Source organism: Schistocerca piceifrons, chromosome X (assembly GCF_021461385.2).
Source record: "Schistocerca piceifrons isolate TAMUIC-IGC-003096 chromosome X, iqSchPice1.1, whole genome shotgun sequence".
NCBI lineage: Eukaryota > Metazoa > Arthropoda > Insecta > Orthoptera > Acrididae > Schistocerca > Schistocerca piceifrons.
The window spans coordinates 877406177-877433825 of NC_060149.1; the positions used below are offsets into that span (position 1 = coordinate 877406177).

Here is a 27649-nt window from a genome sequence, read left to right on the forward strand (position 1 = left end):
GTGAGGACCAAGATTAAGATGGTACCTGCAGATGTATCATATACTTAGTATACTCGGTGAGGCTCTGTCTTTTGGACATACAGTTCCATTGCAAGAGTGTCCTGTGGGAATCCGTCTGCACCTGCTCACCTGGATGATAGCACTATCTCACATAGTCACATGCTAGTTTGGAGTACCATGAAAAGACCATGTGCAAAACTCATAGTACACCATAACTAACACAATTTTTCTAGTGTACACCTTGTGCCAGCTGTGAGGTACTTCCTCTACCAATTTTCTATCTAAATCCATTACCTGATAATACTCCCAGCCGTACTTCTTTTGTACAGTAGTGTGAAAAACTTAAGGATGAAATTGACTTGCGTATGATCTGTCACTGTCAAGTAACATAGATTGATGAAACTTGGACCACGCATAGAAAACACTATACAAAATAGTACAAAACCAAACTGCAAGAAATACACAGAGAGATGAATGGAACTATACTTTTATTGAAAGATAATAAATATGCAGAAGTCACTGTGATTTATGATGGTGCCCTGGACATTAGAAAAGGCAGAACCCAGTTTTTAGTAGGGTGTATGATCACCATGGACAGCAACGCATGCTCTGCAATGTGCTCCCATGTTGGCTACAAGGTTGGTAAGAAGTTCTCATGGTGGGGTATTCCATTCCTCCATCAGTTACTGGATAGTTGTTTGTGCATTTCCACCTGCACTGTTTGATGCCATTGCACATTGTCATCCGTAAAAGTGAACTCAGGATTGAATGCACCCTGAAAGAATGTACATCGGGAGGGAGTACAGTGTCCCCATAATGCTGACTTATGGGTGTTCAAAGGTTTGGAGGTCAGTATGCCCTTGCAGCATTATGTCTCTCCACACAATATGACCTGGACTACCAAAGCAGTCTTGTTCGACAATGTTCCTGGGAGCATTACGTGTTCCCACCTTCTACCTCTTGCCACATGACGGTGCACCCAGGTTACTACTTGGACTGAATCTGCTCTCATCTGAGAAGAGTACACAACCCCACTCTTCATTGGCCCAGTCCCTATGCTCTTGGCATCATCACAAATGGTGCACTGATATGCGGGTGTCAACAGAACACAGCATACTGGTCATTGTGCAGAGAGGCCATCAGCATATAGTTGCCGTGCCACTGTGGATCATGAAATTGCATGCCTTGCAGTCCTGTTAAATGTGGATGCAATTGCATCTGTTGTTTGATGTGGGTCACCTTTTTGAACTATCTCACAGTGTTAGGGGTCATCTGCTGTTTTAGTTGACTGTGGTCAACCCCCTCCTCTCCTTTGGGCAGCAGTCCCTGTTGTTCAAAATGCCTCATGTTGTAGAGCATTTGGTACTATAGTCTCACTGACCTTGTGCCATATGACATTCAGCTTTCTGTGCATAACTGGGAGTCCTCTGGTAACATGATCCTGCACTTTCATTTGTTAATATCTTATATTACTTTATTTATCTAGTTCTTAAGTTTTGCAGAGCAGTGTACTACACTGACACACCAAAAAAATTAGTATAGGCATGTGTATTCAAATACAGATATACGTAAACAGGCAGAATATGGTGCTGCAGTTGACAATGCCTATATAAGAGAACAAGTGTCTGGTGCAGTTGTTAGATTGGTTACTGTTGCTACAATGGTAGGCTATCAAGATGTAAGTGAGTTTGAACGTGGTGTTATAGTCAGTGCATGAGCAGTGGGACACAACATTTCTCAGGTAGCAATGAAGAGGAGATTTTCCAATATGACCATTTCACGAGTGTACCATGAATATCAGGAATCCAGTAAAACATCAAATCTCCAACATTGCTATGGCCAGATAAAGACCCTGCAAGAACAGACCCAACAATGACTGAAGAGAATCATTCAACATGACAGAAGTGCAACCCTTCCACAAACTGCTGCAGATTTCAATGCTGGGCCATCAAGTGCCAGCATGCAAACCATTCAATGAAATGTTGTCGATATGGGCTTTCGGAGCCAAAGGCCCATTTATGTTCCCTTGATGACTGCATGACACAAAGCTCTACTCCTTGCCTGGACCTGTCAGCACCTAACATTGGACTGTTGATGACTTGGAACATGTTGTCTGGTCGGACGAGTCTCGTTTCAAATTGTATCAAGCAGTTGGACGTGTACCGGTATGGAGACAACCTCATGAATCCATGGACCCTGCATGTCAGCAGGGGACTGATCAACCTGGTGGAGGCTCTGTAATGGTGTGGAGCATGTGCGGTTGGAGTGATATGGGACCCCTGATACATCTAAACATGACTCTGACAGGTGACACATATGTAAGCATCCTGTTTGATCACCTGCATCCATTGTGCATTTGACAGACTTTAAATTTGCTACCATGTAAATAGCATCAAATCTATGTTATGCCATGTATGAAGCTCTGTATTTTCCGATGGCCTCAATCAGAAGGTTTGTGTATTACGAAGAGTGGGTCACACCACTGCAGAGTGGCAGAAAGCACAAGCAGTTGATGAAGACTGGGTTATTTGCAATGCAACTTCTGTTCATTGCACACAATGGAGTCTTATATTAAGGAAACAAAAGTCAGAGTGTAAATTGTGGCTCCAACCATGTTGTAGAGGGAAATATTGAAAAAGGCATCATGTTTTAGCTAGGCACAGGGATTGAAGAGCCACGAATTGGCATGTGGCCAAACAGTACTGGCGGAGAAAACATAAGCAGGATGGTGAACAATATGTGAAGAGCTGTGTGCCATCCTTGCAGTGGTCTGAGTCAAGCCATCAGCATATTCAGCTGCAAAGATTAACAGAGGCAAGTAAGACGTTTGAAATGATTGGTATGGAAATCTCGTGTCCTTTTGGGCGAACTGGCAGGAAATTATTATGCGCTGACTGTAATAAATTACTTTTCACACCACATAGAAATGGTAGCTATCCCAAATCAGCAAACTGACACAGTGGCTCAGGCCATAGTAAATAATTGGATATTGAAGTTTAGTGTCACAGAGAAGCTGAGTCTGGATTAGCACACCAATTTCATGTCAGAGTTAATAAAGCAACTTCTCCATTTACTGCATATACATAAGCACAGGCTACCAGATGGCCCACTTCATCTACTTCTTTACTCAATATACAAGCCAAGTGCATGATTTTTCGTATCCTATTACAAAGAATTCCTTCTCATAGTTCTGCAACATCACCACTGGACTCCGTTAATTTACCAAAAGGATACCCACCCTCTGACATCCAGTGATACTTCACTCCTTTTATTAATGAGTAAGAGTTTGTGCAATTTCTGTGAATTTTGGAAAAACTTTCTATTATAATTTTTTAAGCTTCTGCGAGGCACTGGGAAATGCTGTGTGGCCTTCACTACACTAAGGTCTCTCCAGATTCCATCACGACTAATCACATGTCCTAAATATCATATTTCCTGTAGTGTGAAGTGATACTTCTCTGTACTGAGTGTTAGATGTGCTGCATGCAACCATTTAAACACTTTGCTTAGCCATAGCACATTACGTCCAAAAGAGAATGAGAAAACAAAGTGATTTTATCATGAATTAGTGAAGTTAGTAAGTCTTTATGTAAATAGTCATCATTACAATTGGAATATGTTGTTATCATATGTTTCACAGCATATAATTCTTAAGGTTCATTAAAGTATGAACCAGTTACCATATGAAGTAATATATGGACAAAAAATGCCATCACCACCTGATGTAGTGGAGCCCAGAATGGGGAAGAATGGAGAATTGGTACAGTATTTTGCAAGAACTTAACAGAAAGTCTGGAATGAAGCACCAAAATACACACACCAAAAGAAGTTTTGCATCACCTCGGTTCCAAGAGTTCCGGAAAACTGGAATAAACATCATTTCTGCCCTTTTTGTTGCTCATCAAAACCACACATTGCATGTTGTACCACCCTAAAACGAGACCTTCAGAGGTGGTGGTCCAGATTGCTGCACACATTGGTACCTCTAATACCCAGAAGCACAACCTCTTGTATTGATGCATGCCTGTATTCATCATGGCATACTATCCACAAGTTCATCAAGGCACTGTTGGTCCAGATTGTCCCGCTCCTCAATGGTGATTTGGTGTAGATCCCTCAGAGTGGTTGGTGGGTCATGTCGTCCATAAACAGCTCTTTTCAATCTATCCCAGGCATATTCGATAGGGTTCATGTCTGGAGAACATGCTGGTCATACACATACATTCATTTACACAAGCAAGTACATCTCACACACATGTCTGCCATCTCTGGCAGCTCGGACCAGTAACATGCCAAATGGATTGCTCAGGATTGGCATCACGTTCTTTTCACCAATGAGTGTCACGTATGCCTTCAACCAGACAATCGTCAGAGACGTGTTAGGAGGCAACCTGGTCAGTCTGAATGCTTTAGACACACTGTCTAGAGAGTGCAGCAAGGTGGAGGTGTTTTGAAGTGGCATTTTGTGTTGCCGACATATGCCGGTGGTGGTCATGGAAGGTGCTGTAATGTCTGTATGATACGTGAATGCCATCCTCCGACTAATAGTGCAACCGTACTGGCAGCATATTGGCGAGGCATTTGTCTTCATGGACAACAATTTGCCCCCATTTTCTTCCATATCCTTCACAAAGAGATTTATGGCATCCAAATATACCATACTCTGGCTTGGGCTTAACTGCTGGAAAGCTCTGTCTAATAAATGCTGAAATGTGGTTGGCACATTCTTCAGCCCAAATAACATATGATAATATTGATAATGTTCTGAAGCAACCACAAGTTTCTTTTTTGGCCACTCCTCTGGTGTCACTTATAATTGATAATAGCCTCACTAAAGACCCATGGTGAAAAAATACCTGCACTATCCCAGGTTACTCAAAGTTTCCATTATATCTGGGATCAGATAAGCATCTGTAATCATATGACTACAGATATAATAGAGGGAAACATTCCACGTGGGAAAAATATATCTAAAAACAAAGATGATGTGACTTACCGAACGAAAGCGCTGGCAGGTCGATAGACACACAAACAAACACAAACATACACACAAAATTCTAGCTTTTGCAACAAACGGTTGCTTCATCAGGAAAGAGGGAAGGAGAGGGAAAGACGAGAGGAAGTGGGTTTTAAGGGAGAGGGTAAGGAGTCATTCCAATCCCGGGAGCGGAAAGACTTACCTTAGGGGGAAAAAAGGACGGGTATACACTCGCACACACACACATATCCATCCACACATATACAGACACAAGCAGACATATTTAAAGACAAAGAGTTTGGGCAGAGATGTCAGTCGAGGCGGAAGTGCAGAGGCAAAGATGATGTTGAATGACAGGTGAGGTATGAGCGGCGGCAACTTGAAATTAGAGGAGATTGAGGCCTGGTGGGTAACGGGAAGAGAGGATATATTGAAGAGCAAGTTCCCATCTCCGGAGTTCGGATAGGTTGGTGTTGGTGGGAAGTATCCAGATAACCCGGACGGTGTAACACTGTGCCAAGATGTGCTGGCCGTGCACCAAGGCATGTTTAGCCACAGGGTGATCCTCATTACCAACAAACACTGTCTGCCTGTGTCCATTCATGCGAATGGACAGTTTGTTGCTGGTCATTCCCACATAGAATGCATCACAGTGTAGGCAGGTCAGTTGGTAAATCACGTGGGTGCTTTCACATTTGGCTCTGCCTTTGATCGTGTACACCTTCCGGGTTACAGGACTGGAGTAGGTGGTGGTGGGAGAGTGCATGGGACAGGTTTTACACCGGGGGCAGTTACAAGGATAGGAGCCAGAGGGTAGGGAAGGTGGTTTGGGGATTTCATAGGGATGAACTAACAGGTTACGAAGGTTAGGTGGACGGCGGAAAGACACTCTTGGTGGAGTGGGGAGGATTTCATGAAGGATAGATCTCATTTCAGGGCAGGATTTGAGGAAGTCATATCCCTGCTGGAGAGCCACATTCAGAGTCTGGTCCAGTCCCAGAAAGTATCCTGTCACAAGTGGGGCACTTTTGTGGTTCTTCTGTGGGGGATTCTGGGTTTGAGGGGATGAGGAAGTGGCTCTGGCTATTTGCTTCTGTACCAGGCCGGGAGGGTAGTTGCGGGATGTGAAAGCTGTTGTCAGGTTGTTGGTGTAATGGTTCAGGGATTCCGGACTGGAGCAGATTCGTTTGCCACGAAGACCTAGGCTGTAGGGAAGGGACCGTTTGATGTGGAATGGGTGGCAGCTGTCATAATGGAGGTACTGTTGCTTGTTGGTGGGTTTGATGTGGACGGACGTGTGAAACTGGCCATTGGACAGGTGGAGGTCAACATCAAGGAAAGTGGCATGGGATTTGGAGTAGGACCAGGTGAATCTGATGGAACCAAAGGAGTTAAGGTTGGAGAGGAAATTCTGGAGTTCTTCTTCACTGTGAGTCCAGATCATGAAGATGTCATCAATAAATCTGTACCAAACTTTGGGTTGGCAGGCCTGGGTAACCAAGAAGGCTTCCTCTAAGTGACCCATGAATAGGTTGGCATACGGGGGGGCCATCCTGGTACCCATGGCTGTTCCCTTTAATTGTTGGTATGTCTGGCCTTCAAAAGTGAAGAAGTTGTGGGTCAGGATGAAGCTCGCTAAGGTGATGAGGAATGAGGTTTTAGGTAGGGTGGCAGGTGATCGGCGTGAAAGGAAATGTTCCATCGCAGCGAGGCCCTGGACGTGCGGAATATTTGTGTATAAGTAAGTGGCATCAATGGTTACAAGGATGGTTTCTGGGGGTAACAGATTGGGTAAGGATTCCAGGCTTTCGAGAAAGTGGTTGGTGTCTTTGATGAAGGATGGGAGACTGCATGTAATGGGTTGAAGGTGTTGATCTACGTAGGCAGAGATACGTTCTGCCTACGTAGATCAAAAAAATGGTTCAAATGGTTCTGAGCAATATGGGACTTAACATCTGTGGTCATCAGTCCCCTAGAACTTAGAACTACTTAATCCTAACTAACCTAAGGACATCACACACATCCATGCCCGAGGCAGGATTCGAACCTGCGACTGTAGCAGTCACGTGGTTCCGGACCTCGCGCCGAGAACCGCTAGACCACCGCGGCCGCCTCCGACCAGAACACATGCAGTATATATACAGATACAGAACATTCCAGTACAATGATTCTTGACATTTGTGGATACTTCTAGAATGTACTCAAACCGCATATAGAAAACAAAATTGTACAGTCCATGTGAGTTTTGAATTAATGACCATTCCTGCAACAGTTTAGTATCATAACCACTACACCACAGTGCTACTCAGCTTCTTTTGCGACATTTCTCCCTCCTTAAGAGAACAGCATCTGGGTGTTACGTCCTCCTAGTCCGGGAGCGAGTCATCTGTCCCGCATACTCCGACTCCTGATGACTGATTGTCGCCCTGGCGGTGATCTTCTTAGAACTTCTTTTGCCACTACGCTCTTCGTCACCTTTCCGCTTGCTGCCTGTCGCTGGAGCTTCGAATTTACCCTGGGTTGCAGGATCCTTATAGGGCTTCATTCGAAGGGAGTGTGTGACCGTTTTTCTGATCTTTCGTCGTCTTGTGTCAGGGTCGAAATCCTCAACTTCATAAGTAACATCAGACAACTGTCTTACAACCTTATTAAGGTCCAAACTAGCGCCTGAGGAGCTTCTCAGAGAGACCAACCTTCCGAACAGGAGTGAAGATCCAGACGAGGTCACCAGGCTGGTAGACAACAGGGCGGTGGCTCGCGTCATACCTTCGGCGATTGTTTTTTTGAGCTTGCAGGGTGCGGAGTCGAGCTAACTGCCGAGCTTCCTCAGCTCTGATTAACACCTAGCCAATGTAGTCGTCGTCCACATCATCAGGATGTAACGGAAACACAGTGACCATCGTCGTAATCGCCTCACGCCCATGCACCAAGGATATGGCGTAAATCCCGTGGTGTCTTGTTTGGCGGTGTTGTAGGCAAACGTCACGGAAGGTAGCATCTCATCCCACTTGCTCTGCTCAACATTGACGAACATTAACTGCATGTCAGCTAAGGTCTTATTAAAGCGTTCAGTCAAGCCCGTTAGTTTGCGGATGGTAGTCAGTCGTCATGTGATGAGTAATGTTGCACCGACAGGTTATCTCTGTCACAAGATTCGATTGAAAAACTTTCCCTCGATCCGTAATTAACGAACTTGGGGCGCAGTGTTTTAATACAATGTCTTTCACGATGAATTTAGCTACGTCGAATGCTTCAGATGTTTTCACGGCCTTTGTAATGGCATAGGGTGTCAGATAATTAGTGCAAACAATAATCCATCTATTGCCTCAGCAGAAGTTGGAAATCATCCGAGAAGGTCCATCCCAACACTCTGAAAAGGCGTTTCGGCTGGTGGAATTGATATGAGTCGGCCATGTGGTTTCTGAGGAACTGCCTTTCTCCTCTGGCACTCTCGACAGTGCGACACATAATGACGGACACTCCTAAATAAACCTGACCAGAATAATCTCTTGCGGATTCTATCTATTTACAATTTGTACAGAAACCAGATGGCAGTTATAAGAGTCGAGGGGCATGAAAGGGAAGCAATGGTCGGGATGGGAGTGAGACAGGGTTGTAGCCTCTCCCCGATGTTATTCAATCTGTATATTGAGCAAGCAGTAAAGGAAACAAAAGAAAAATTAGGAGTAGGAATTAAAATTCATGGCGAAGAAATAAAAACTTTGAGGTTCGCTGATGACATTGTAATTCTGTCAGGGACAGCGAAGGACCTGGAAGAGCAGTTGAACAGAATGGACAGTGTCCTGAAAGGAGGATATAAGATGAACATCAACAAAAGCAAAACGAGGATAATGGAATGTGGTCGAATTAAATCGGGTGATACTGCGGGAATTAGATTAGGAAATGAGACGCTTATAGTAGTAAATGAGTTTTGCTATTTGGGGAGAAAAATAACTCACGATGATCGAAGTAGAGAGGATATAAAATGAACACTGGCAATGGCAAGGAAAGCGTTTCTGAAGAAGAGAAATTTGTTAACATCGAGTATAGATTTAAGTGTCAGGAAGTCTTTTCTGAAAGTACACTCCTGGAAATTGAAATAAGAACACCGTGAATTCATTGTCCCAGGAAGGGGAAACTTTATTGACACATTCCTGGGGTCAGATACATCACATGATCACACTGACAGAACCACAGGCACATAGACACAGGCAACTGAGCATGCACAATGTCGGCACTAGTACAGTGTATATCCACCTTTCGCAGCAATGCAGGCTGCTATTCTCCCATGGAGACGATCGTAGAGATGCTGGATGTAGTCCTGTGGAACGGCTTGCCATGCCATTTCCACCTGGCGCCTCAGTTGGACCAGCCGTTCGTGCTGGACGTGCAGACCGCGTGAGACGACGCTTCATCCAGTCCCAAACATGCTCAATGGGGGACAGATCCGGAGATCTTGCTGGCCAGGGTAGTTGACTTACACCTTCTAGAGCACGTTGGGTGGCACGGGATACATGCGGACGTGCATTGTCCAATTGGAACAGCAAGTTCCCTTGCCGGTCTAGGAATGGTAGAACGATGGGTTCGATGACGGTTTGGATGTACCGTGCACTATTCAGTGTCCCCTCGACGATCACCAGTGGTGTACGGCCAGTGTAGGAGATCGCTCCCCACACCATGATGCCGGGTGTTGGCCCTGTGTGCCTCGGTCGTATGCAGTCCTGATTGTGGCGCTCACCTGCACGGCGCCAAACACGCATACGACCATCATTGGCACCAAGGCAGAAGCGACTCTCTTCGCTGAAGACGACACGTCTCCATTCGTCCCTCCATTCACGCCTGTCGCGACACCACTGGAGGCGGGCTGCACGATGTTGGGGCGTGAGTGGAAGACGGCCTAACGGTGTGCGGGACCGTAGCCCAGCTTCATGGAGACGGTTGCGAATGGTCCTCGCCGATACCCCAGGAGCAACAGTGTCCCTAATTTGCTGGGAAGTGGCGGTGCGGTCCCCTACGGCACTGCGTAGGATCCTACGGTCTTGGCGTGCATCCGTGCGTCGCTGCGGTCCGGTCCCAGGTCGACGTGCACGTGCACCTTCCGCCGACCACTGGCGATAACATCGATGTACTGTGGAGACCTCACGCCCCACGTGTTGAGCAATTCGGCGGTACGTCCACCCGGCCTCCCGCATGCCCACTATACGCCCTCGCTCAAAGTCCGTCAACTGCACATATGGTTCACGTCCACGCTGTCGCGGCATGCTATCAGTGTTAAAGACTGCGATGGAGCTCCGTATGCCACGGCAAACTGGCTGACACTGACGGCGGCGGTGCACAAATGCTGCGCAGCTAGCGCCATTCGACGGCCAACACCGCGGTTCCTGGTGTGTCCGCTGTGCCGTGCGTGTGATCATTGCTTGTACAGCCCTCTCGCAGTGTCCGGAGCAAGTATGGTGGGTCTGACACACCGGTGTCAATGTGTTCTTTTTTCCATTTCCAGGAGTGTATTTGTATGGAGTGTAGCCATATATGGAAGTGAAACGTGGACGATAAATAGTTTAGACAAGAAGAGAATAGAAGCTTTCGAAATGTGGTGCTAAAGAAGAATGCTGAAGATTAGATGGGTAGATCACATAACTAATGAGGAGGTATTGCTTCAAATGGCTCTGAGCACTATGGGACTTAACTTCTGAGGTCATCAGTCCCTAGAACATAGAACTACTTAAACCTAACTAACCTAAGAACATCACACACGTCCATGCCCGATGCAGTATTCGAACCTGCGACCGTAGCGGTGGCGCGGCTCCAGACTGTATGCGCCTAGAACCACTTGGCCAGTCCGGCCGGCGAGGAGATATTGAACAGAATTGGGGAGAAGAGAAATTTGTGGCACAACTTGACTAGAAGAAGGGATCGGTTGGTAGGACATATTCTGAGGCATCAAGGGATCACCAATTTAGTATTGGAGGGCAGTGTGGAGGGTAAAAATCGTAGAGGGAGACCAAGAGATGAATACACTAAACATATTCAGAAGGATGTAGGTTGCAGTATGTACTGGGAGATGAAGAAGCTTGCACAGGATAGAGTAGTAGCATGAAGAGCTGCATCAAAACAGTCTCTGGACTGAAGACCACAACAAAATGTCTTAATAAATCCTAAATGGCCGGCCGCAGGTGTGTCATGGAATTTCTGTAGAACGTCTAAGTGCATGTGTTAGGAATCACTGGTAGCCACCTCTTTTCAAGCGGACCAAAGTAATCCATTAACTACCTGAAATTGTCCTTTCACATCCTCTGACCGATTTAAGGCAAGCCGGCTGGAGTGGCCGAGCGGTTCTAGGCGCTTCAGTCTGGAACCGCGTGACCGCTACAGTCGCAAGTTCGATTCCTGCCTTGGGCATGGTTGTTTGTGATGTCCTTAGGTTAGTTAGGTTTAAGTAGTTCTAAGTTCTAGGGGACTGATGACCTCAGATGTTAAGTCCCATGGTGTTCAGAGCCATTTGATTCGATTTAAGGCAAGAATATTTTGAGATATCTTGGCGTCCTTCTTCTGCACAGCAGAAGTGCAGCGAGACAGTCACTATCTTCATCAAAGTCTTGATGGTCTTGCACAGGGTTTCTTGAGAGACAGTCGGCATCATGGTGTTTTCTTCCACTTTTGTACACTATGATAATGTCACACACTTGAAGACGTAGTGCCCACCTGGCGAGTCGTCCTGTTGAATCCTTAAGACTTGTCAACCAACAAAGTGAATGATGAGCTGTAACAACTGTGATTGGCCTTCCATAGAGATACTGCCGAAATTTGCACATAGCCCAGATTACAGCAAGACATTCTCATTCTGTAGTTGAGTAGTTGGTCTCGGCTTTTGTAAGTGTCCTACAAGCATAGGCTATAACCTTCTCTTTTCCACTCGGAATTTGCACCAGAACAGCACCAATCCCATACCCACTGGCATATGTGTGTAGTTCTGTAGGTGCTCTCTATCATACAGATCAAGTACAGGGTCAGTTGTCAGAGCTTTTCGCAGCACATCGAAAGAATCTTGTTGAGCGCCACCCCAGATAAATTTGGCGTCAGCTTTTAACAACTCTTGGAGTGGCCTGGCTTTGATACAAAAGTTTTTGATAAAACGATGGTAATAAAACATAATCCGTGCAAGCTTCTCACATCTCTAATACTTTTAGGAATAGGAAATTCCGTTATACATCTCGGCTTTTCTAGGTCTGGCCGCACACCTTCGTCTGACACAAGGTGTCCAAGTATTTTGATTTCTTTTGCTCCAAAGAGACACTTTCCTGGATTAAGTTTCAGTCCGACTTGTTGGAGACACTTAAGAACGGCCCTCAGTCTTTTTATATGTTCATCAAATGTCTCTGAGAACACTATAATGTCATCTAAATAACAAAGACACATCGTCCACTTCAGATGCCTTACAAGATTATCCATCATCTGTTCAAAAGTTGCTAGTGCATTACACAAACCAAACGGCATTACCTTAAACTCATACAGGCCCTCAGGGGTGATGAATGCAGTTTCTCATGATCATCCTCATCTACTTCAATTTGCCAGTATCCCGAGTACATTTCCATGGTTGAGAAAAACTTAGTCCCCTTCAGACAATCTAGTGTATCGTCAATTCGTGGAAGAGGGTAAACGTCCTTTTTAGTTATCTTGTTAAGCTTCCTGTAATCAACACAAAAGCACCAACTGCCATCCTTATTCCTGATGAGGATCACTAATGACGACCATGGGCTCTACGAAGGCTGAATGATGTCATTCATCATCATTTTCTCTACCTCGCCACGAATTATCCAACGTTCCATTGCTGACACACGGTATGCTCTCTGGCTTATTGGTTGATGGTCTCCAGTGCTAATCCGTTGCTTCACCGTCGACTTGTCTAATTTGCTCTTCACCTGTAGATTGAAGCATTCAGAGAACTCTTGAAGAATTGCAAGTAGCTTCTTCTGTTGTTCCTTGGTGAGATCTGATGAGAGTCGAGCTAGACGATCTTGTCTCGTAGTGGTGGCGCTAATTTCGCCCACAGACTCGGCGTGGGAGGTTTCTATGATGCTCAGCTGTTCTTCAATTAATGGCTCAGCGTTTGCTATGGACATGCATCTTGGAAGGATCTGTGGTGCTCGGCGACAGTTAACTTTCCACAATTCACCAAATCCATTCTTAAACGAGACGACAGAGGCTGGGATAACCAAGTTATTCTTCAGTGGTATGCTTCTCTTACATTCCACTACAAGATGCATGGGTTGATGCAGGGCATGACACGTGACAGTTACCTTTCTAGCGCTGACTGCAGGAATGATCACATCATCCAGCACACATAGTGTCCACACACTCAGCTGCGCATCTTCCTGTCCACAGTATCTCATAATCTTCGAGTGGTGTATGGCCACTTATACCCACACGAATAGTACCTCTTCCTGTAGGTTTTACATATTGCCCATTAGCCACCTTCAGCAAAGATGTTTTGCTGTTGACGAATACGGTTTTCTGCAACTGGCGACGGTACTTCTCCAAAATGACTGAATATGATGCTCCAGAGTCCACAAGAGCTTGGGCTAGTCGGCCATCCATGAGTATATGGGCGTACTTTCCTATCATTTTTGTAGTGATCGACGGCAGAGGATTTTTCTCTTCGGCAGCCTCACCTCCAAGGAAGGTCGCAGCCTTTAGTTTTCCAGGTTGCGGCGGCTAGGTGATCGGCTGGAGCTTCTAAACGGCGATGGTGACCTCGATCGGTGAGTTGGGGAGTGTCCTCTCCAGCGGCTAGCTTGCGGCGATGGTGACCTACGTCGCCCTGCACCCACATCTTCTTGTTATTAAAATGACTGAATATGATGCTCCAGAGTCCACAAGAGCTTGGGCTAGTCGGCCATCCATGAGTATATGGGCGTACTTTCCTATCATTTTTGTAGTGATCGACGGCAGAGGATTTTTCTCTTCGGCAGCCTCACCTCCAAGGAAGGTCGCAGCCTTTAGTTTTCCAGGTTGCGGCGGCTAGGTGATCGGCTGGAGCTTCTAAACGGCGATGGTGACCTCGATCGGTGAGTTGGGGAGTGTCCTCTCCAGCGGCTAGCTTGCGGCGATGGTGACCTACGTCGCCCTGCACCCACATCTTCTTGTTATTCTTCGTCATCCCGGAGTTGGCGTCGGCTAAGATCGGTCTGCTGTTTCCTGGCGCGGGCGTCATCAAATATCCGCCGCCTTTCTCAACAATAGCGCAGCACATGTTCTGGTCGTCCACATTGGAAACATACTGGTTGGTTATCAGGGGTCCTCCAAACGTCAGTCTTCCTTGGTGCCCAAACAGGTTTCTCATACAGCATTGTAGGGATGAAACTCCTCCTGGGTCTCGACTTTTTCACCGTTTTAAAGGGAAATGAAGCACGAGAGATTGGGTTCAATGTCTCTTCTACTTCCTTCCTTATGACCTCTTGTAGAGTCTCGGGTGTTTGCTCGCCATGCAATCCAAGTGCCTTCTGAACTTCCTCTCTCACTATCTAATGAAGAACACCTGTGAAATCAGTTGCTTCCATCACAGACATCGATACAACGTTTGGAAGCCGTTCAAACTTCTTGCGTGTAATTCGTTTTTGATGCATTGTCTCGATATCTCGATATACTGGCATCATTTTACGAAGTTGTCTGCTGTCGAAACCTCCTTCAGGAGTAGGGCTTGATACATGTCCTCAGCAACATCCTTCATGAGATTTGCAACCTTATCTTCCTCCTTCAATCTAGGACCCACTATTTTACACAGCTCCAAGACGTCTTGAATGTAGGACGCTGTAGTTTGTCCTGGACGCTGTGCCCTGCACTTTAATTTATCTTCAGCCTTGCACTTTTGTCGTTATGTGTCGACGAAATGCTTGCGCAGTTCCGCTTGGGATACTTCCCAGCTTGTGAACTTCTCCTTGTTGTTCTCATATCATTGCTTGGCAGTGTCCTCCAAGTAGAAAAATACGTTAACCAAACACACGGTGTCATCCAATTTGTTAAAGTTGGCTATACGCTCGTATACCTTCAGCCACTTGTTTTGATCTTGGCCATCGTCACCAGAGTACCCGGAGGTATGTCTCATGTGGTGGCACACAGTTGCTGTCATTGTAACGTCCTCTTCTTCTTCTGTCTCCCATAGATTGGGATCTGTTGAGTATGGCTCGAACTCGGGTTTCTCGCCATATAAACGGCGGGTCTGTCGTGGCCTGGTGGGAGCCACTGTGTCTTCGATAATGTGCGCTATCACAAGTTCCAATACCCAGTGCCTCCACCAGAATAATGTCACGTAGAAGAAGGTGTAATGAGATGAATCTCGAACACTAACTTCACTTTACGAAGGTTTATTCAGCACTTGCACATACAAGAGCGCGGGGCGAACTGCCTCCGGCCAGAACACATACGGTATGCAGGGTGTTACAAAAAGGTACGGCCAAACTTTCAGGAAACCTTCTTCACACACAAAGAAAGAAAATATGTTATGTGGACATGTGTCCGGAAACGCTTACTTTCCGTGTTAGAGCTCATTTTATTACTTCTCTTCGAATCACATTAATCATGGCATCGAAACACACAGCAACAGAACGTACCAGCGTGACTTCAAACACTTTGGTACAGGAAATGTTCAAAATGTCCTCCGTTAACGAGGATACACGCATCCACCCTCCGTCGCATGGAATCCCTGATGCGCTGATGCAGCCCTGGAGAATGGCGTATTGTATCACAGCCGTCCACAACACGAGCACGAAGAGTCTCTACATTTGGTACCGGGGTTGCGTAGACAAGAGCTTTCAAATGCCCCCATAAATGAAAGTCAAGAGGGTTGAGGTCAGGAGGGCGTGGAGGCCATGGAGTTTGTCCGCCTCTACCAATCCATCGGTCACCGAATCTGTTGTTGAGAAGCGTACGAACACTTCAACTGAAACGTGCACGAGCTCCATCGTGCATGAACCACATGTTGTGTCGTACTTCTAAAGGCACATGTTCTAGCAGCACAGGTAGAGTATCCCGTATGAAATGATGATAACGTGTTCCATTGAGCGTAGGTGGAAGAACATGGGGCCCAATCAAGACATCACCAACAATGCCTGCCCAAACGTTCACAGAAAATCTGTGTTGATGACGTGATTGCACAATTGCGTGCGGATTCTCGTGAACCCACAGATGTTGATTGTGAAAATTTACAATTTGATCACATTGGAATGAAGCCTCATCCGTAAAGAGAACATCTGCACTGAAATGAGGATTGACACATTGTCGGATGAACCATTCGCAGAAGTGTACCCGTGGAGGCCAATCAGCTGCTGATAGTGCCTGCACACGCTGTACATGGTACGGAAACAACTGGTTCTCCCGTAGCACTCTCCATACAGTGACGTGGTCAACGTTACCTTGTATAGCAGCAGCTTCTCTGACGCTGACATTAGGGTTATCGTCAACTGCACGAATAATTGCCTCGTATATTGCAGGTGTCCTCGTCGTTCTAGGTCTTCGCCAGTCGCGAGTCATAGGCTGGAATGTTCCGTGCTCCCTAAGACGCCGATCAATTGCTTCGAACGTCTTCCTGTCGGGACACCTTCGTTCTGGAAATCTGTCTCGATACAAACGTACCGCGCCACGGCTATTGCCCCGTGCTAATCCACACATCAAATGGGCATTTGCCAACTCCGCATTTGTAAACATTGCACTGACTGCAAAACCACGTTCGTGATGAACACTAACCTGTTGATGCTACGTACTGATGTGCTTGATGCTAGTACTGTAAAGCAATGAGTCGCATGTCAACACAAGCACCGAAGTCAACATTACCTTCCTTCAATTGGGCCAACTGGCGGTGAATCGAGGAAGTACAGTACGTACTGTCGAAACTAAAATGAGCTCTAACATGGAAATTAAACGTTTCCGGACACATGTCCACATAACATCTTTTCTTTATTTGTGTGCGAGGAATGTTTCCTGAAAGTTTGGCCACATCTTTTTGTTACACCCTGTATATACACCTACAGAAAATTTCAGTACAATGATTCTTGACATTTCTGGATAATTCTAGAATGTAATCGAACCGAGTATAGAAATTAAAATTGTGCAGTCTAGGTGAGTTTTGAACTCACGGCCCTCCATGCAACAGTTTAGTATCATAACAACTACACCACGTTGCTACTCGTTTTCTGCTGCGACAATATGAGTGTGAAGTGATTTCGTACTGACTGCTTTCTAAAAGAAAGACTTGTATTTTCGCATTTTCGTTCATCACACCATTTTGATTGGCTAAACTGTGAGTATTCTGAGTGCTGACCAGTAGGATATGCTTTTTGGTGACATTCCATACTGTCAAAGGTGGCCTTACTCTGTGGCTCTCCCTCCTCTTGCTGATGTTATATTTTGGTGGCTATGTATTTTGAAGAAGCTCAACTTTCTATGTACTGTTCAAAATAGCGTTCTTCCAGGCCTCACTGAAGATTGGGTGCTCAGAGCTACATGTTACGTCGCCCACAGCTAGCTGGGTACAAATCATCATCCAGTCCTTAGTATGACCTCTCAAATCAGTGAGTGAGTCCATTTTCACCAATCAGCTCTTCAATACGACCCTTCAATCCAAACAGTTAGACATTATCTTCCAGTCACATGGAAAAAAGTAAATAAACTGTTTGCTTCAACCTGCCACATTTAAATTTTGCAGCTAATCATTGTGCTGTGAACTAGTTCTTGTTACCGGTTTTTTCTGACACCTGCACTCCATAAATGCCAGGATGATCGTTCCTGTCCCAGGAGGGTGTGTGCAGGACAGTGTGTATTCTACCAGTACCATGGTGAGAATGGAGTCAGAAGAACTCAGTTTACAATAACATTTTTTATTCTGCGATTCATCCATACTTAGATTACTGATGTCATCTTGGGGTCACTACGTGCAGCCATGGCTACTTGAGCATGAAATACAGAAGAATCCTTGACTGACGGCAGCACGAATACGCCGAGAAGGAGTGCTGCGTCAGTGGAATAACAGCTACTAGTGCGGCCCTGCAGAAGGAAGGCTGTTGTCAGGTGTCTGGCAGATAGTGGCCTATGGTGGACTGGCATGCAGGTGCTTATGGCTCATTTGAGGTGCCGAGAGTTCTGCATGAAGACACATTAGAGGAGGTATTTTCTTTGTGGCACCTGCCCGAGATCTAATGGTGGCTCATAGACCAGCAGCTAGCTGATGGTGCTGGTAGACGTAATTGAAGCTGCTTGGCCCGCTTGGGACCATTAGCTGGAGTGGAGAATGACACAGTGTCGGCTGTAGTTGAAGACAGGCTGCTGCTAGGGGCTGAGCCCATATGCACAGCTATACTGTGACCTCCTCCGATCACATACATTGCCACACAGATGACATTGTGGCATCACATGTGGAAATTTAGCCCCTACTGTGGCGACCTTTGGTCTTGCATCATGCTGCACGGGCAGGATTCTAGTACTCACCAACAGGATTTTGTAGGCAGCTCGCCTGCCCACCGTTTGATTGTTTGTCAAAACTGGACAAAGGTAATTGCCACAACGCATGTCATTATGAAATACTATGAAAGTGGCCCTGTGAAACGTTTGCGTTACAATATATGCTGTAAACTCATTAGTTCCACTATGTTACATTTCAATATATTATGTAACGTTACTCACCAGGCAAATAGTATAAGTCTTTAATATTTCGAGTCACTTGCATGTTACAGAGGGGTGTACTTTAACTTATGAACTGTAAACAGACGAGAATAAGTGGCACATTAAATGTCAGTGTTAAGTTATTATTAATATAGAAATAGGGTGTTCCACAGTAGGGCATATTTACTGATTGATTAGCAATGAAAGGCACACATATGTAAACAACATGGTTTTTGTCTCTAAACATAGAATACACTCATGAGGGTGTAGTTCCTCAATAGTTGACAGTTCCAGTAGTACCTTTACACTCATGAACAATGTGTCGGTTTTAATTATTTATTTGATCATTTCACCCATCTTTGGGTATGACCACACATTTGACTTCGCGTTTGAAGTTCTTTTCTCTTTCATCTGTATTTCCCCATTCTCTGCCTCACAGATATGTTTCTTCTGAACCTCAAGGCCCTATATCTTCTTAGTTGTTCTCACAATTCCTTATACTCCATATAGCGAGAGAAGAGCTTTGACAGTTGAGACAGCATTGGCGCACGTGCTTCGAACAATTACGATGCCCAATCAGATAGTGAGCTTTTGTTTACATTACTGTGGCAATACCCCAGTGTTGCCATACTGCTTTCAGTCAGTTGGGCCACGTGCTACGTTCAGATTTGTGTGTATACGTGTGCATTCCGCTACTCCTGTGAGTTTCCTGCCACGTGTATAAATGAAAAAGTGTGTATAAGTGGAAAATGGCTGACAGATTGCGTGTTTACTTTGAAAGGGAAAGGAACAATGGTGGGCATTTGATATCAGTGAGTAAAGTGGTTGACAGAGTGCCAGAAGCATTAAACATCTCTACAGCAACAGTGAAGCGAGTCATAAATGATAAAGAGGCTGCCAATTCAGCTGCGAGCCCTGTTATTGTGACGCCTGGAAAGTCAAGGAAGAGATCATGTCGTGTGACTGAAGCAGACAACTTTGACGAAAGTGCTATCAGGCAACACATACACGCATACTACAGCAGGAAGGAGTATCCGCGCGACTGCTGCGGTCGCAGGTTCGAATCCTGCCTCGGGCATGGATGTGTGTGATGTTCTTAGGTTAGTTAGGTTTAAGTAGTTCTAAGTTCTATGGGACTGATGACCACAGCAGTTAAGTCCCATAGTGCTCAGAGCCATTTGAACCATTTGAAGGAGTATCCAACACTTAAAAAGTGGATGGCATCACTGTCAGACAGTGGTTTGTTCACAGGCAGAACGACAAGTCTCTCCACTGTTTCGAAAAAAATTGGCTTCCGTTGGAAAAAGTTCTCAGGACGAAAGGTATTAATGGAACTCGGAGACATTGTAGCATGGAGATGTTGTTTCCTGCGCGAGTTGCTAGCAGTGAATCAGGAAAATGTAATATGGATTGACGAAATATGGGTTAATGTGTATCTTGCACGTTCCGTTGTATGGAGAGACGAGAATCGCCACAGAACTATGAGTGTGCCAACTGGTAAAGGAGGGCGACTAATTATAGTTCATGCTGTCTCTATGAACGGTTTTGTGTCCGCTGCTATGATGATGTTTCAGACTACCACGAGGAAATGAATGCAGATACATTCAAAGACTGGTTCGTTACTCGTTTGCTACCAAACGTCAGTTCTGGTTGTATTTTTGTGATGAATAATGTGCCGTACCATTCTGTACAATCAAATAAGGAACCAACGGCTGCTGCAAGAAGAGACGAAATAGTCAGCTGGTTGAAAGATAATAAAATAGGCTCTGAACAGAATATACGGAAAGCGGAACTTCTGGAATTAGTGAACCGATACAGGCCACAGGAGATGCGTCATGTGACTGATACATTAGCAGAGAACCATGGCCACAAAGTTATATGTCTTCCACTGTACCACTGCCATTACAACGCAGCTGAACTCATCTGGGCTCAAATAGAAGCAGACATTGAGGAGCCAAACAAAACCTTTACATTGCGAGAGACAGAGGGGCTGGTAAATGAGGCTGTCACACAAATAACGTCAGAAAATTGGAGGAACGCCGTAAACCACGCGTGGAAAGAGATTACTAGGTCAAACATAGAAGAAGGTGTAAGAGAAGAATCCGTTCATAATATTGTAATTTCTTTATCAGACAATGAGACAGGAGCAGCGAAGATACTGAAGGCTATGTGGTCGTGACGAGAGATGACCAATCGGATGACGATGCTCTTGGGGTTTCCGTTCTCCTGCACGAAAAATAGAGGTAACGTCCTTGTTCGATATTTTACACGTAACATTTGTGCAATTTGCTTTACCTTGTTAATGTTGAAAATCTGATTGTGTGTAATTTTTATTTTGGCTGCAACCACAGTCATGGTAATTTCTTTAATGATGTTACCACCATTTGTCGATAATAATTTTTATTTTATTGTTATACGATCCAGAGTTCGGCCATAGGCCATTTTCAAGTACAGTAACCTATTTATGTCAAAAGATATCAGACTGGTATGAAATACAGCGAAATCTGAACTGTATAACAATGAAATAAAAATTGTTGCAGTCAAATAGCTGCCCCCGCCACTGGCTTGCTGCCCATCCGCGTCGAATGCTGGCAACTGCACTGCCAGCTGCCACAGCTCTTCTCTCGACGTACGGAGTATAGATCCTGATGTTCTCCTCTCACCAATGGAATTTGTATCTTTCTGTTCGCTTGGTAGGCCAATATTGTCATGGCATAACCACAATCAAGTCGAAATCCGAAAGCAGGTCGTCAATAAAGTATTACACGCAGCATTGAAAGCACATTTATTATGATCACCATTGTACAGACTGAACAGGACTGTCTCCTTTATACAAACAGAAACTATTATAGAATAGGCAAGCATTACAAAAATATAAAATTTCGAGAATTTATTACAAAAATTTAAATTTCGAGAATTTCTAGACACAATAATAAATATTTGCTAGTGATCGAACCTTAACTGGTGACCTGCAGCATGCCAACCAGTGATGCTAACGGATATTGTACATACAGTGCAGATCGCAGCATTGCTCTCTCACCTTGAGAAATACTGACCCACTATTTTGGAAAATCTCATTGGACCAGACTACAATATCCTAAATCTAATTTTTGTCAGTGGTCCTACGTATAGCAGTAGTGGAGGATCCTCGCATGCAGACCACGATGTTACGTTCTCTTCACTATGACGGGCATCAAAAGTGGCACTGAGTCTTTGCGATCATTGAGTGTGCCTTCATTTGCTTGAACGATTAGTCCTCACTTCAAGACTGTAGTAGGGCTTCAGATGGTGAACATGGGGAACATGTCTGCCATTTTGTCTTTTTGAATGATCCTCTGCTTCATATGTGAGGTCTGAAAACTGATGAAGTATACAATACAGCCTAAAATAGCATTTTAGTAACATTTTTGGTAGTCCTGCTTTCATCACAATAATAAAAATCCATACTACATCTTCTAGGCTGTATGCCACTGGCCAGTGTTTGGCATTATAGCACTCTTGGTCTTTCTCCTGGACGTCCAGGAACGGTACCAGCTATTTAGCTTCTTCACTCCCTGTAATGAGGCGTTTCCCATAGTCATCTGGAGTATCATACAGTTGAAATAGGAACAGTGTATCCACTGTCGTTTCAGCCTCATGACAAGGAGCAGAAGCCTGTAGTTCCTTGCTTCGCTGTGATATGTACGAACATAATGATAGGAAGTACAGTATCGCAATCTCTGTGTTTGACATAAGCATATATCGAGAGCATATCTGCTAGTGTCTTATAAAAGTGTTCTGCAAGGCCATTGATTTGTCGTCAGGGTGATGCCACTACGTAAAATTATCTGTGATACTCGTGTCAACTGTAAAACTTTTCTACGATCAAAGTTCGACACACGGGGTGGTCTGTGCTTCAAAATGATGTCTTCTACTTGTCAACTGGAAAACTTTTCTGAGATCAAAGTTAGACACTCAAGGTGGTCTGTGCTTCAAAGTGATGTCTTCTACAAGGAACCTTGCAATTTCCAGAGCTTTAGCAGTCAGCAGAGCTTTTGTGACAGCATCATGGGCGAGATAGTCAGTGTAAACTACTATTCATCAACTCCTATTTGTCGATTTTGGGAACCTTCCCAAGAGGTCTATTCCAGCCCGATGAAATGGCGCTGGTGCTGGCAAGATTGGTATCAGATGCTATGGAATTAACTGTGGCACATACTTCCATCAGTGGCATTCCTTACATTGGCGCATTTAGTGTCCAACGGATCGGTGGAGACATAGCCAATGTAAGTGCATCTGATTCTATCTAGAGTCTTCACAAATCGCAGTTGACCATATGTTGGAGTGTCGTGGAAATGCTTCAGTATAGCTGGCTGTAGATGGGGTGCGATGATGAGCAATCATTTCTGCCCCATTGGACCATAGTTCTTCTTATACCATGTTAATCAGAATTCTGCTTTTGTAAGATTCCACTTCTTCAAAGCTTCTATGGTTTCCAGCAGCGATGAATTTTGCCTCTGTTCAGCAGCAATATCATTTAACGCAGCGATCACTTAGATTTCATCTACACTGCTGTGTTCCACCAAAAGATGCCTTGAAATGCAGTAGCGGTCTTTGTGTTTGTGTCCACTTTTGTATACCACTGTGACATAGTACTCCTGAAGCTCCAGTACCCATGTCGCCAGTCGACCTGATGGCTCCTTAAGTCTAGAGAGTCAGCTTAGAGAACGGTGATCTGTCACAGTGGTGAATGGTTAGCCAAAAAAATACGGCTGGAACTTGTTGGTTGCTCAAACAACTGCAAGGCACTCCGTATTGGTTATAGAGTAATCATCTCAGACCTGGAGAGTACTCTGGAGGTATGAGCCATCATCTTTCCAGCACCTTCCTGAATTTGTACAAGAACTGCCCCTACACTTAATCCACTAGAGCCAGTGTGAAGTTCTGTTTCAGCATTATTATCATACAGTGCTAGGACGGGAGAAGGTATTAGCACTCTCTTAAGGATAAGGAAAGATCGTCTTTACACCTCATTTGAGGAAAATCTGTCATCTGCCTGCAGTAATCCTTGCAAGAGCTGTGCCTTGGTACAGAAGTCTGTTATGAATCACCAGTTGTACAAGCACATTCTGAGAACTTTCCACACCATGACTGTGCTGAGAAGTCAGAAAATTAGTGATTGTTCTTATTTTCCTGGAATCAGACTGAATCCATCATCATTAACTACAAGCTCCATGATTTTTATTTTTTAAGTGATGAAGATGCACTTTTACGGATTCAGGCAGTGGCCTGTGGTCTGAACACACTTCATAAGATGTCAGGTAGCTTAGATGTTCTTCAAATGTCTTCAAAAAAACTACATCCAAATAGGAAATACGCATTATCCATTAAGGTACCAAAGCAGGTTGTGCATCATTTGCTCAAATGTGGCTGGAGCATTATATAGTCCAAATGGCATAACTTTGGATTCATAGAGGCTATCAGGTGTAATGATGGCAGTCTTTTCCCAGTCTTTCTCTTCAAACTCGATATGCCAGTAGCCTCTTTACATGTCAATAGTTGAGAATTACTTTCCTTCTTTCAAGCAGTCTAGGGTGTCATCAATGAATGACAGTGGGTAGACACCAGCAGCAGGACAAGTACGGTATCAGTGCATTTTGTTAGTGCAGGATGCCTATATCAGGGGCAGGTATGTTATCATGGGCAAACCTATTGTTCTCCTTTGGCTGACAGTTCGTCAACCTACACTGTTCTGCTAAAAGGATCCTTCCTTTTAATTGACATGTCCTTAACCTCTTGTTCCCCCACCCTCACCCCTCAGAAAACCTCCAAACCACACCCTCCCCCCTCATGGATATAGGTACACATTCAGGTCTGAGTTATTCGAATAGCTCCCTCTTGCTCTAATCAATTTGGTTGACTATTTAATCAAATTGATCAATTAATTAACCCCTCCCCTCTAGTAACCCCCCTCGCAACACCCCCCCTCCCATCCCCCCTCCCCTCCTCTACCAGGAAATGGATGGCTCCATGGTGGAGAGGAAGGATCTCATGACAGGAAATTCAAGGGTGTGTTGTTTATTTATAAAAAATTCAGTTTGTGAGGGTTGGATTTCTCCTGCTCATCATTCACTGCTTTTTGGGAAGATGCAAGTCTTGTTAGAAGTAATTAAGTCGATCGCCTTTCTTTTTATTCTGATCATGTAAAGAATACCACCGTCAAACACCTATCATACATTATTACGCAGTTAAAAATCTTCTGATTGCAAAGCATGCACTGCCCTCCTTTCCCTGTCCATTGGAGCACACAGAACGCCACTGGATATGCTGCCAGGACAGGTGTCTGTTTGGGTCCCACAAGCATGAGGTGGTGGCATTCCTTTCATACTTGACACCTGAGAAATACCTGTCGAAACACGTGTCTACCTAGGCACCATTGCTGGCATGATGGTGCATAGCCTTTGCACCTGCAGTCCAGCGAGATGTTTGCATAGCAGCTCACTCTCAGCAAGATATTTGTATAATGGCTCTCCCTTACAGGCACAGCTGTAAGGTTGTCAGTGTTATACTGACGTCACATGTCTATGTCTATGTAAATAACATACAAGTCTCCCTCTGGACGTAATATAGAAATCTTTTCAATGCTCCTCAGAATAGCACAGGATGCATTCTTCCTAGCAATCCTAATGGGACTGCCCATCCATTACGTATCAGTCCCATCCCAGAAATCTTGAAGTGTCACAGAAATAGTTAATGGTCCTTTTGTTGTTGTAGGAGCTTTCGTGATGTCTCAGCTTGTCTTCATGGAAATTCTTGTCCTAACAGGACCTCTTTACGAAAATAGCTTGGAATAACACCAAAGGCGTTCTTCCTGATGGTCCTAATGAGGCACTCCATGCTACCTTCCTGGAAATCATGACTTCATGCTTTCAACATACATCTCAGAAATGGTAATCTTTCGCCTTTGTTCTCACCACTAAAAGGTTTTAACATGTCTGTGCATGGTTTTGAAAACACCATTAATCATAAAATCATTCTTGTTGTTTAGAAAGAAACCATTGTCTAAGCAGAGATGGGAAAATCAGGACAATTATGCAAACAGAATTCACACGTTACTCTCAGAGCTTTCAGTAGATACATTGCCTCCGTCTTGTTCAAACAAATCTGTAGAGGCTGCTATGTTCCAGCACAAAGGATATCTTGCGAATGAATGGAGCATTCTGATTGGCCCTTACTGAATTTACCTGCCAAACTGCTGCTGCTGCCGGTGTGAGAGCACTGTCCGCCATTTTTTTCTGCAGACGGGACTTTGAGTGGCAAAACTATGTTGTACAGATCACCATATTGCATTGACAGTTAAAATCCGCCAAAATGGTCTACAGATCGTCAAATACCTCCTACGTATTCACCAAGCCACAGTGCAACACCAATGGAGGAAAGTGCTGCTGTACACGTGGTCCATGATCGCAGCTCCAGAAGAGTGTGTCAGGCAGAGAGAGACCAGTCGGCCGTGGACGACCCCACACCCCAGCGGGACCTCAGTGGTAGGAGTTCGAACGCTATCAATACTCACAGACACGACACACAACACATGCGACTCAATGCAAACTGAGTATTAGTTCACTATTCACCCATGCACGGGGGGTCGTGAGCCAAATCTTCATAAGCCAGAAACTTTCTTGGAGTCTCTGAACTGGTGTACAAAGGATGGACAAGCCACACCCTGGATCAAAGATACTCACTGAGATGCTATTTCTGGCCCAGACCTGCTTGGTTGCTGCTATGCTTTCTATGGCCATCTCCAGACTCACAAGAATATTGGAAACCAGGTACATATTTATCAGTGTAACTACAATTAAATAGGATTGCTGCTACAGTCTGACACTGGGTGATGTGCTGGAAATGTCTCCTCTTAATGACCGTGGTTCTGGAACAAATCTCAAAGTCTATAACGCACGTAATTTTCCATGTAAAAAATTCTTTCATCTCCCTTACGGCTATCACAGTTTTCCACGTCAAATCCATACCTCCCTCACAATAGGACAGAGAGCCTTTTTCTCTGGACATGCCGGAACGCAAGTCACAGTAACTTTACACTGCAACATATACACATTTCAGACAAGCAGTGCAGTTATCGTTTATGTGTACAGCATAAGAAAAAAATGTGGTATGCCCACACTCACACCAGCTATGTGTCAGGATTCTCTTCAGTTCTGGGAAATTATCTCACATTTAAGTTTTCCAGTGAGTGCTCCCAGAAGGTGCTGCATCCTGCCAAGACTCTCTCAAACAAGTGTTATAAAGCACAGACGTTTGGCACTATGTGATAATCACTAAGACTCCCGCAGGTGAAAGGTTTGGAAAGACGTCACTGATACGGTTTGGTGTACTGTAAACAACATCACTGTCGATAGTGCAACAAGAAAAACGCGAGAATACGCTTAGGGCTGCCGATGAGAGGACGTTTTGTTACATCTATCCTGTTTGTACACTATATCAGGTCCAGCTGAACCCTCGCATTGCTACACTTTGTGATCAAAAGTATCCGAACACCTCCAAAAACATACATTTTTCATATTAGGAGCATTGTGCTGCCACCTACTGCCTGGTACCCATATCAGCGACCTCAGTAGTCATTAGACATCGTGAGGGAGTAGAATGGGGCGCTCAGCACAACTCACGGACTTCAAATGTGGTCAGGTGATTGGGTGTCACTTGTTTCATACGTCTGTACGCGAGATTTCCACACTCCTAAACATCTCTAGGTCCACTGTTTCTGATGTGATAGCGGAGTGGAAACGTGAAAGGACACATACAGCTCAGAAGTGTACAGGCCGACCTCGTCTGTTAACTGACAGGGACCACCGACAGTTGAAGAGGATTGTAATGTGTAATAGGCAGACATCTCTCCAGACCATCACACAGGAATTCAAAACTGCATCAGGATCCACTGCACGTACTATGACAGTTAGGCGGGAGGTGAGAAAACTTGGATTTCATGGTCGAGAGGCTGCTCATAAGCCACACATCACGCCAGTAAAA

General features: G+C 44.9%; 1 protein-coding gene across 1 annotated transcript in view; it reads right to left on the minus strand.

Annotated features, from left to right (window-relative positions):
• Positions 1–27649, minus strand: part of LOC124722752 (annexin A5-like) — a 280617-nt gene that overhangs the window by 169626 nt on the left and 83342 nt on the right. The window lies entirely within an intron of this gene.